This window comes from Cajanus cajan, chromosome 3, assembly GCF_000230855.2.
Source record: "Cajanus cajan strain Asha chromosome 3, NIPB_CcT2T_4, whole genome shotgun sequence".
Lineage (NCBI taxonomy): Eukaryota > Viridiplantae > Streptophyta > Magnoliopsida > Fabales > Fabaceae > Cajanus > Cajanus cajan.
This window is the reverse complement of record NC_138519.1, coordinates 30,955,127-30,965,808: the sequence shown is the minus strand read 5'-3', so window position 1 is coordinate 30,965,808 and position 10,682 is coordinate 30,955,127.

The following is a 10,682-nucleotide window of genomic DNA, read 5'->3' as shown; positions in this document are numbered from 1 at the left end:
TGGGAGTGTAAATGTGAGGATAGTTTCCGAACCCTTAATGAGAAGTTGACTAGTGCACCTGTTTTAGTGTTGCCTGACCTTAGTAAGACTTTTGTGGTTTATTGTGATGCTTCTAAGATGGGTTTGGGTGGAGTGTTAATGCAAGAAGGAAAGGTCGTATCTTATGCATCTAGGCAATTGAAAATACATGAGAAGAATTACCCCACCCATGATCTTGAATTAGCAGCTGTGGTATTCACACTTAAGATTTGGAGACATTATTTGTATGGTTCAAAATTTGAGGTGTTTAGTGATCATAAGAGTCTTAGGTATTTATTTGACCAAAAGGAATTAAATATGAGACAAAGGAGATGGTTAGAGTTCCTTAAGGACTATGATTTTGATCTTAGTTATCATCCGGGTAAAGCTAATGTGGTGGCTGATGCATTGAGTAGGAAATCTTTGCATTTGTCTTCTCTTATGATTAGGGAGATGGACCTTTTGGCTCAATTTAGAGACTTGAGTTTGACTTATGAGGTGACCCCTAGAAGTGTGAGACTAGGTATGACTCGGGTGACTAGTGAGTTGTTGAGGGAAATTGGAGAAGCACAGTTAATGGATTCATTTCTAGTGGCTAGACGTGATGCTATAGGACAAGGTGTTGGAGGAGAATTTACCTTGGGTGTAGATGGAGTGTTAAGATTTAAAGATCGAGTGTGCGTGCCTAGTGACCCTACACTTAGACGTTTGATTCTAGAGGAAGGTCATAGGAGCAAGCTTAGTTTTCACCCAGGGGCAACTAAGATGTATCAAGACCTTAGGAAGATATTTTGGTGGCCTAGGATGAAGAAAGATATAGCTGAATTTGTGAGTGCCTGTTTAGTGTGTCAGAAGGCTAAGATAGAACATCAGAAACCTTCAGGACTACTTCAGCCTTTGAGTATACCCGAGTGGAAGTGGGATAGCATTTCTATGGATTTTGTAGTTGCTTTGCCTATGACTAGGAGAGGACATGATTCCATTTGGGTTATAGTTGATAGGTTGACTAAGAGTGCTCATTTCTTACCTATTAACATTAGGTATTCTCTAGAGAGATTGGCTGGACTGTATATTGATGAGATTGTGAGATTGCATGGGATACCATCTAGCATATTTTCAGATAGAGACCCTAGATTCACCTCTAGGTTTTGGGAGAGCCTACAACGAGCTTTGGGGACCCAACTTAGACTTAGTTCAGCTTTCCACCCTCAAACTGATGGTCAGACTGAGAGGACGATTCAATCTTTAGAGGATTTGCTTAGAGCCTATGTGTTGGACCAAGGGGGTAGTTGGGATAGTCTTTTACCTTTGATAGAGTTTACCTATAATAATAGTTACCACTCTAGTATAGGTATGGCACCTTATGAAGCCTTGTATGGTAGGAGATGTAGGACCCCTTTGTGTTGGTGCGAACCTGGTGATAAAGTTATCTTAGGACCTGAGATTGTGCAACAAACCACTGATAAGGTTAGATTGATACAAGAGAGGATGAGGATAGCTCAGAGTAGACAGAAAAGTTATGCTGACAGGAGAAGGAAGGACTTGGAATTTCAAGAAGGTGACCATGTGTTCTTGAAAGTCACTCCGTGGACTGGGGTTGGCAGTGCATTGAAATCCAGAAAACTTACTCCTCGATTTATTGGTCCTTTCCAAATTCTAAAAAGAGTCGGTAGTGTGGCCTACCAAATTGCTTTGCCCCCTAATCTGTCAAATCTCCATGATGTCTTCCACATTTCCCAACTTCAGAAATACATCCATGATCCTTCGCATGTGATTGAGTCGGATCATCTTGAGGTTAAGGAGAACCTAACTGTGGAAGCTACCCCGGTGAGAGTCGAGGATCGAATGGTGAAGCAACTTAGGGGTAAGGAAATTCCTTTAGTGAAAGTTATTTGGGGAGGAGCTACACCTGAAAGTGCTACTTGGGAGCTAGAGAAGAAGATGAAAGCGTCATATCCATTTTTATTTGCTTCAGGTAATTTCGAGGACGAAATTTCTTAAAGGAGGGGAGAATTGTAACACCTCATTTTTCTATTTCAATTTTATTTTTTTTAAGGGTATTTTGGTAATTTTATAAAGGTGATAGGGGTGATTTAGTAGCTTGGAACGGGCTGTTCCGGAATTGGAACGGGCAGTTCCAAACTACCAAAAAGCATGTGATTTAGTAGCTCGGAACGGGCCGTTCCGGAATTGGAACGGGCCGTTCCAAACTACCAAGTTGTGTGTGAGTTAATATCCCAGAACGGGTCGTTCTCAAGATGGAACGGGTCGTTCCGGACTATTAAATATGCCATTAACCCTAATTGAGAACGGGCTTGGAATGGGGCGTGACCGTTGTGGGTAATTAATGCACACCAGAACGGGCCGTTCTGGTTTTGGAACGGGCCGTTCTGGATGTGATTTTTAGCCATGTTTTAAAGGTCCAGAACGGGCCGTTCCAGATTTGGAACGGGCCGTTCCGGCGTAAAAAGCCTATAAATAGAGCTGTTTGCCACTCCCAAAAAGGCATACCTCTCATTCTGATTTTGAATTCTTTTCTTCTGCTCTCTCTTCTTTCCTCTACTTTCTGCTTCAGACCAGGGGGAACCCAGCGAGGGAGATCAACCAGATCTAGTCTAGATTCAGCTTCTTCATATCCAGGTACGGGGGAAAAGGGAATTATTTATATATAGAGTTACATGAGGGAATTGGGTAGAGGAAGAACCCCTTAGAATTATGAGCAATTTTAGAAATATTTCTGTTTGAAGAATTATTGGCATTAATTGATTCTGTATATATTTAGGACAATAAATATATATTTTTTTTGTAAAAATGATGCTCTAGGAGAGAGAACGAAATTATAGAAAAGTGTCTGTAGGCTAGGTTTTGGAAAAATTGAAATATTTCTGTTTGAGGAATTAATGATACCATTAGATTCTGTATGTGTTGAGGATTAGAAATATATTTTTAATTTATAAGAATGATGATCTGAGAGGGAGAATGAAACTGTAGAAAAGTGCCTGTGAGTTAGGTTTTGAAAGAATTGGGTTTTATTGTTTATGTTAAAGTTTTATTAAATTGATAATTCCATTATTTATAATATTAATTTATGAATGTTATTGGTATATTATTTGATAAGAATTGATGATCTAGATGTGAATTGCTCGAATGGTGTGTAAACCCTTATTTTGTTAGACTTATATGTTGTGCATGTAATATGGAATTGAGATGAAATGAGATGTTGTGTGGATATGATTATGATTGTGATTGTGGAACCTCACACTAATGACCAGGGATGAGACGAACCTTGAGTAGTGATGCTTCAAGGACGAGCGTGCCCTTGGCATAGTGTGGGATGAGTGAGGCAATTAACACGCATCACTTATGTCACATATGGCAGCCCTGGCATAGGGTTAATTGCAAGAGATTGTGTGGATTGTAATGTTCTTGTGGTTCCTCACACTAATGACCAGGGATGAGACGAACCCTGGGTAGGTGATGCTTCAGGGACGAGCGTGCCCCTGGCATGGTGTGGGATGAGTGAGGCAGTTAACCCGTATCACTTGTGTCAGTTGTGGCGTGGTCTTGACATAGTGTTAATTGTAAGATTTATGTGGATTGTGATGGATTGATGTAGTTGTGAATTGAGATGTGAAGATGATGAATGATTGATAAATTATAATATATATATGAACGCTTGTAATTATTTTATTAAGCAACGAGTTATGATGAGATTACAATTGTGGTGTTTGTATGTGCTTTGCATATAGATATTTTCTTTTCTCACTGTATAAATTGTGGATGTTTTAGGTGAGGAAGATCTGGCTTCGAGTGGCATCTAGAATGCCAACAGTTGAATTGTGGGGATGCTCTGATATTGTGACATCAGGGCAGAGGAATTTAGAACATAGGTTTTATATAGATTTGGAATTGTAAACGTTATTTTTGAAAACAATTTGTAAACTCTTGCGTTTCATTTTTTTTATATTATTATTGTGGTTGTTGAAGAATAATTTCGAAGATTTTTATGTGAACCCTTTTTACCGAAATTGAAAAAATTTATTTGTCAGTTTTTATTATTACAATATATGTGTTGGGGTAGTAAGGGTGTCACACAAGCAATTACTAGAGTAGTGGAAAAATGGCTTAGCGGATTTAAAGGGCTCAGCCCTTTGGATTACTTAAGGATGAAGGAGTCTCCTAGGCGCTCAACAGATAAAAACGGCTCAACCCTTCAGATTACTTCATGATGAATGATTCTCCAATTCGCTCAGCCGTTTCCAGGCACTAAGCAGTTCCTTCTCTTTCTTGCCTACTCTATTTTGATTCCAACAACTATAAAAGGGTAGAGGAGAGAGAAAATCCATATCATAATTGGCACGAGCAAAGAACAGAGGAGGAGAAACGAAATAGAGCACCTTGGAGCTTGTTGGAACGCGATTCTTAGGATCAATCTCTCTTCTTCTACCTTTCTTCTAGCTATTTCCATCTTGTGATTTCTTCTATGGAAAGCTAAAGCTCTTGGGTTGGTATTGATGTAATCATCGAACTCCTGTGTATTCCTTTTTTATTTATATATATATATATATAGGGAGCATATCAAGTGAGAGGGAATTTATTATGAGAGATGAGAGGGTTAAAATATAACCCTTAGATTAATCAAGTGAGAGAAAATTTGGGGTTTAATCAAGTGAGAGGAAATTAATCTAAGGGTTATATTTTAACCCTCTCATCTCTCATAATAAATTCTCTCTCACTTGATATGCTCCCTATATATATATATATTACATCAATTATGTTAGTGATTTGTATTATGTTCTTAATGCTTTGATAAAATGATCATTTATCTTTGATCTCGGATTTAGAATTTGGTTGGAAAACATTTTCTGAATCTAGATTTGAAACAAATCACCTATTAGTTTTGAAAGCCAGGAATGGTTTTGAAATTAATAGTTGCAACAAGTTTTGATTCTTAATGCAAGACATTTAACTGAATGAAGTGAGGAATCATTCATTGAGTTAAATATCGTAGAATTTCTTGTGCCAAGGAATTGGCTCTGAATGAATATAGAGAACTCAATGGCAATGAGTAATGGAATCATTTGTAAGAATTATTAAGAATAGGTTAAAACCCTAATTTAGTCCCTTATAATATTTGTTTGTTTCAATTTAGTCCCATTTTAATTTTTGGTTTCAATTTGGTCCCCAATAATTTAAATTATTACAATGTTAGACTTCCGTCCAAATTATTTGGACGGAGTTAACTATTGGCCACGTGGGTGCCACGTGGATGCATACATGGATGCATAATTTTTTCATGCATCTGGAACCAGAACGGCCTGTTCTGAAACCGGAACGGACTGTTCTGGTTGCACTCATGGTACGTAAATTTTGCATCTGGAACGGACGTTCTAGATGCATTATTTTACACTAATAAGTGCATCAGAACGGACCGTTCTAAAATCGGAATAGGCCGTTCTGGTTTCCAAAACGGGCCGTTCTGGATTCAGAACGGGCCGTTCCAGAACGCCAACCAACATACAATGTGGTTCAAATATAAAAAATAAACCATTTACACATACATAATTTTTTATCTAAAAAATAATATATTTTAAAAAATAAAAAGTATATTCTAATAAGTGTATATATATATATATATATATATATATATATTTAAATTATCATATGTATAAAATATAAATTTCGAAGAATTATTCATTTATCTCATATTTGTCAAACTTTTGTGCTTTCTATTTATTGTATATGTTGATAAAAAAAAATCAAAATTGTAAAAATTTATATCACATATCAAAAACATTTTTATATGATAAATAAATTAAATTTGATTTTTATAAGATTTAACATATTTATTTTTATGTTTTTATTAGTGTTAAATTATTATTAAGTAAGTTTTTAAGATTGTAGTTCTAACCAAACATTTTAAAAAAATGTCTATGACAGATAAATATATCAAATTAATAACATGTATTTTGAATAAAAATTAGGTTTAATTCTATTGAATTATAATATAACATAATCTGACCTAGTTTATTTTCATCCTTAATCGTAATTGTAGATATAAAAACTTGTAAAAAATAACTATAATATATATTTATACTTTTAAAAATTATATGTAAAATTTTTAATATTACAAATATATAAATAAGTATTGCCCCCACGATCTAAAATTTATGGATCCATCACTGACTATAATCATCGAGTTTGTGTTTGGCATTTTGGAGCCAGAACGGCCCGTTCTGAAACTAGAATAGCCCGTTCCAGGTGCAAAATTAACACACCAAGTGTGCAACCAGAATGGGCCGTTCTGGTTTCAGAATGGGCTGTTCTGGCACCAGATGCATTAAAAAAATTTGGCATCCACATGGCCAACAGTTAAATCCGTCTAAATAATTTGGACGGAAGTCCGACATTGCAATAATTTAAATTATTGAGGACCAAATTAAAACCAAAAATTAAAGTGGCACTAAATTGAAACAAACAAATATTATAAGGGACTAAATTAGGGTTTTAGCCTTAAGAATACATAGGAGGGAGATTGATGAAATCTAATCCCAACTATTTCTCATATATGTTTTTCTTAAATTTAACTTGATTTTGGTTACTTAAGTTTAATTTACCACTCACAGTAAATATTTAGCATGTGTAATTATTCAAGCTTTAAATTTACAAGTAACAATTAGTGTAATAGAAATCAAAAATCTACTTCACAAGTCCTTGAGGACCGACAACCTTTTTACTATACTATAGAGACTTGGGTGCGCTTGCTCGGATAACCAACAAGTTTCTTGGCGCCATTGTCGGGGACTTGTGTCAAGATAGTTTGTGATTTCTATTATTCTTGTTATAGCTTGTTTGTATATATTTGCTTTATTTTCTTTTTGTTAAAATATTCCTTACCTGGTTGTTCTAAATTTTCTATTTAAGTCACTCTTTGTATGCGAGGTAAAATTCCTACTGATCATTTGCTATTTGATCCAGAGATTGAGAAAATAACTAGGAAAAATAATAGTAAAAGAAGGCGGCAAAGGAAGCTTGAACAGGAAAGGCAGGATTAGGAAGGTACCTCCACCTTAGTTTCAGCTCAACATTCTGCTCCTGAATCAATGGTTGAAGAAGGATTGGGTGGTGGTAGACCACGTCATAACAACCCAAGGAGACTCCTAGGAGAATATAATCATTAGTTGGGTCCTAGGCATTTCTCCAGTATTGCACGACCAACTAAAGGGGTGGAAATGAAACCAGCTTTATTGTCTCTTATAACTGCCAATCAATTTGCAGGGATGGACCATGAAGATCCCTACACTCATCTGTCTACTTTCTATGAGCTCATTGGTACTATGGGCATTCCTGGAGAAGATGAAGAAGCGGTATATTTGCGATTATTTCCTTTTTCTTTGATAGGTAAAGCCAAGACATGGCTGTAGGCTCACCCAAATCAGAGTTTAACCAGATGGGAGGATGTAGAGCAGAAGTTTCTGGCTAGATTCTTTCCTCTTTCCAGATACATAAGTGCCAAATCAACAATTACAACTTTCTCTCAAGGCACTGATGAACCCTTGTGTGAAGCTGGGAGAGATATAAGTCCTTATTGAGAAAATGCCCAAATCATGGGTTTGATGATGTTGCACAACTTAACATGTTCTGTAATGGGTTAAGGCCACAAACAAAAATGCTATTGGATGCTTCTATAGGTGGTTCTATGATGATGAAGGATTCTGAGGAAGCAATCACTATTATTGATGCTTTAACAGCCAATGATTATCAAGCTCACCATGATAGAAGCTAGCCCACCAAAAGAGGAATTCTAGAACTAGATACTCAGAATGCAATTCTAGCTCAAAATAAGCTTCTTTCTTAGAAGATGGAAGAATTAAAGAAACAGATGTCTAAGCTCCAAGTGGGATCATCTTCACGCCCTCAAAAGGTAATGAGATGTGATTTTTGTGCAGGTGATCATCCAAATGGACATTGCACCATGACTGAACCAGACTAAGAGGAAGAAGTGAATTACATGAACAATTCAGGTAGGCAAGGGAATTTCTCTAGCAATTACAATCAGAACCAAGGCTGGAGGAACAATCAAAATCTGTATTCTGGTTAGAAGCAAGAAGCAGGACCATCACAAAGGCAACCTCCCTAGAAGCCATATCAGAATCAACCTTCTTATCAACCAGATAGGCTAACAAAAATGGATGAAGCCCTTACATAATTCATGCAGGTTTCTACAACTAATCAGAAAAATATAGAAGCCTCTATCAGAAATCTAGAAGTACAAATAGGGCAGTTAGCTAAGAAATTGGAAAAAAAAAAAAGCAACAATTTTTCAGCTAATACACAGGTCAATCCTAAAGAGCATTGCCAGTCAATCACAACCAGGAGAGGCACTGTGATAGGAAAGGGGATTGGTGATAATTTGAGAGAAAATAAAGATGGAGTGGATAAAGATAAGAGTGAAGTTGAGCCTGAAAGTGAGAAAGAGGTGAAGTTGAATAAAGAGGCAGGAAAAATAGAAAATAATAAAAAAAAAAGAGTGAAAAAGATGAGAGAAAAAATGAAGTTGTGAGGGACGAGAGTAAGAAGAAAGGGAAAGAAATTGTTAGGCCTCCTCTTGTAAAAAATCTACCTTATCCACATGCTCCATCAAAGAAAGATAAGGAACGACAATTTGCAAGGTTCCTTGATATAATCAAGAGGCTATAGATCAACATACCCTTTGCAGAGGCCCTAGAACAGATTCCATTTTATGCAAGATTCATGAAGGAGCTTCTGACAAAGAAGAGAAAACTTAGTGAGAATGAAATAGTGGAATTAGAGGCAGGTTGCAGTGCTATAATTCAAAGATCACTTTCGTAAAAGTCTAGAGACCTAGGGAGTTTCACCTTGCCAGTCACCATTGGCAATCTCTCTATGGGGAAGGCATTGTTGGATTTAGGGACTAGCATCAACCTTATGCCCTTATCTATGTTACAGGGGATAGGTGATGTGGAAGTGAGACCTACTAGGATGACTCTACAGCTAGCTGACAAATCTATAAAGTATCCTCATGGTATTATTGAAGATCTCTTGGTTAAGGTTGATAAATTTTTCTTTCCAATTGATTTTGTTGTCATGGATATGGAAGAGGATTCTGAGGTTCCTCTTATTCTAGGTCGGCCATTCATAAAGACAACTAACGTCATTATAGATGTTGATGATGACAAACTCAAAGTTAGGGTGCAGGATGATGAGGTGAATTTTAATATTTTTGAAGTTATGAAACACCCAAATGACAAGAAATATTGTTTTAGAGTGGATGTGATTGATGAAGTGTGTTCGGAAGCTCAAAGAAAATTTTCATTAGCCACACCATTAGAGGAGGCATTAAATTTTGATATTAAAGCTGCATGTGAAAAGTGAAAGCTGCAACTTCATGAACTTGAAGAAATGTGTTTGTAGGCTTATGAATCCTAAAAAATTTACAAGAGTAAGGTGAAGTATTGTTGTTCAATTCCAAGTTGAGATTATTTCCTGGGAAGCTCAAATCCAAATGGTCAGGTCCCTTGTGATCAAATCAATCAAACCTTATGGGGTAGTGGAATTGGAAAAACCAAATTCTAGAAGATCTTGGATGGTTAATGGTTAGAGGATTAAGCCATATCTGGGTGGTGAAGTTGAAAGACTTACCACTGTCATTCATCTCAATGACCCATGATCGAGTGAGGTGTCAAGATAATGACAATAAAGAAGTGCTTGCTGGGAGGAAACCCAACCATTTTGGTTTGAATTATCTTTATTCTATTTCATTTTAAGTTTCATCTTTCTCATATATAATTATGTTGTTGGAGAGTTAAGTTTTGATATAGTATTTTGATTGTGCACTTTATCAAGTGCTTTGTCTCTTTCATATTTACCTTTTCTTGTGTTATACTTTTATAACTTGTTGAAGGTAACTGAAGTGGGAGTGAGCAAAGGGAATAAAATGTACCTTTTCTAGGTAAGTTCACAAAACTGAGAAAAAGGCTTAACCTTTAAAAAGGGCTAAGCCCTTTGGCTACTGCATTTAATTGTTAGCTAAATTTTCCTCCCAGAGGGAAAAAAGCTCAGCCTTTTTTAAGTGCTTAGCCCCCATATCAGCAAAAAAACATTTGGTTGAAGTTTCTGCATCAAACGGCTGAGCATTTTCAAAGTGTTGAGTGTTTTTCTTGATATTGCTTGCAGCACCCAAACGGTTGAGCGCTTAAAAAGGGCCTAGCGCTTCATGAATGATTTTGAAAAGCAACCTCTGGAACAAAGGGCTGAGCGCCTAAAAAGGGCTCAGTTCCTTTGAGTGAAATGCTCGCGGTGGCTCAAGCGCTCAAAACTTTGAAACCACTAAGCAGTTTAACACGAGCCTTGAATTTTTTTTTTAGAAAGCCCAATCCAAGAATAGTTATTAAAAGAAGTTGTCCCTTTATTTTTCTTTCATTCTCAACACTTTCAAACCTGGTCTTCTCATTTTCTCTCGCTTTCTTCTCTTCCACACACACCATCGCTCTCCTTGATTCGAGGTAAGTTTTCAAGTTCTCTCTCTCTACTCTCTTTTGATTTTTGTTGTGACTCCATGCAAATATAGATATGCATGCCCTAGTTGGGGTTCTTGACTATCTATCTCCCTCTCAGTCACATTTTCATTTTTACTCTTCTCA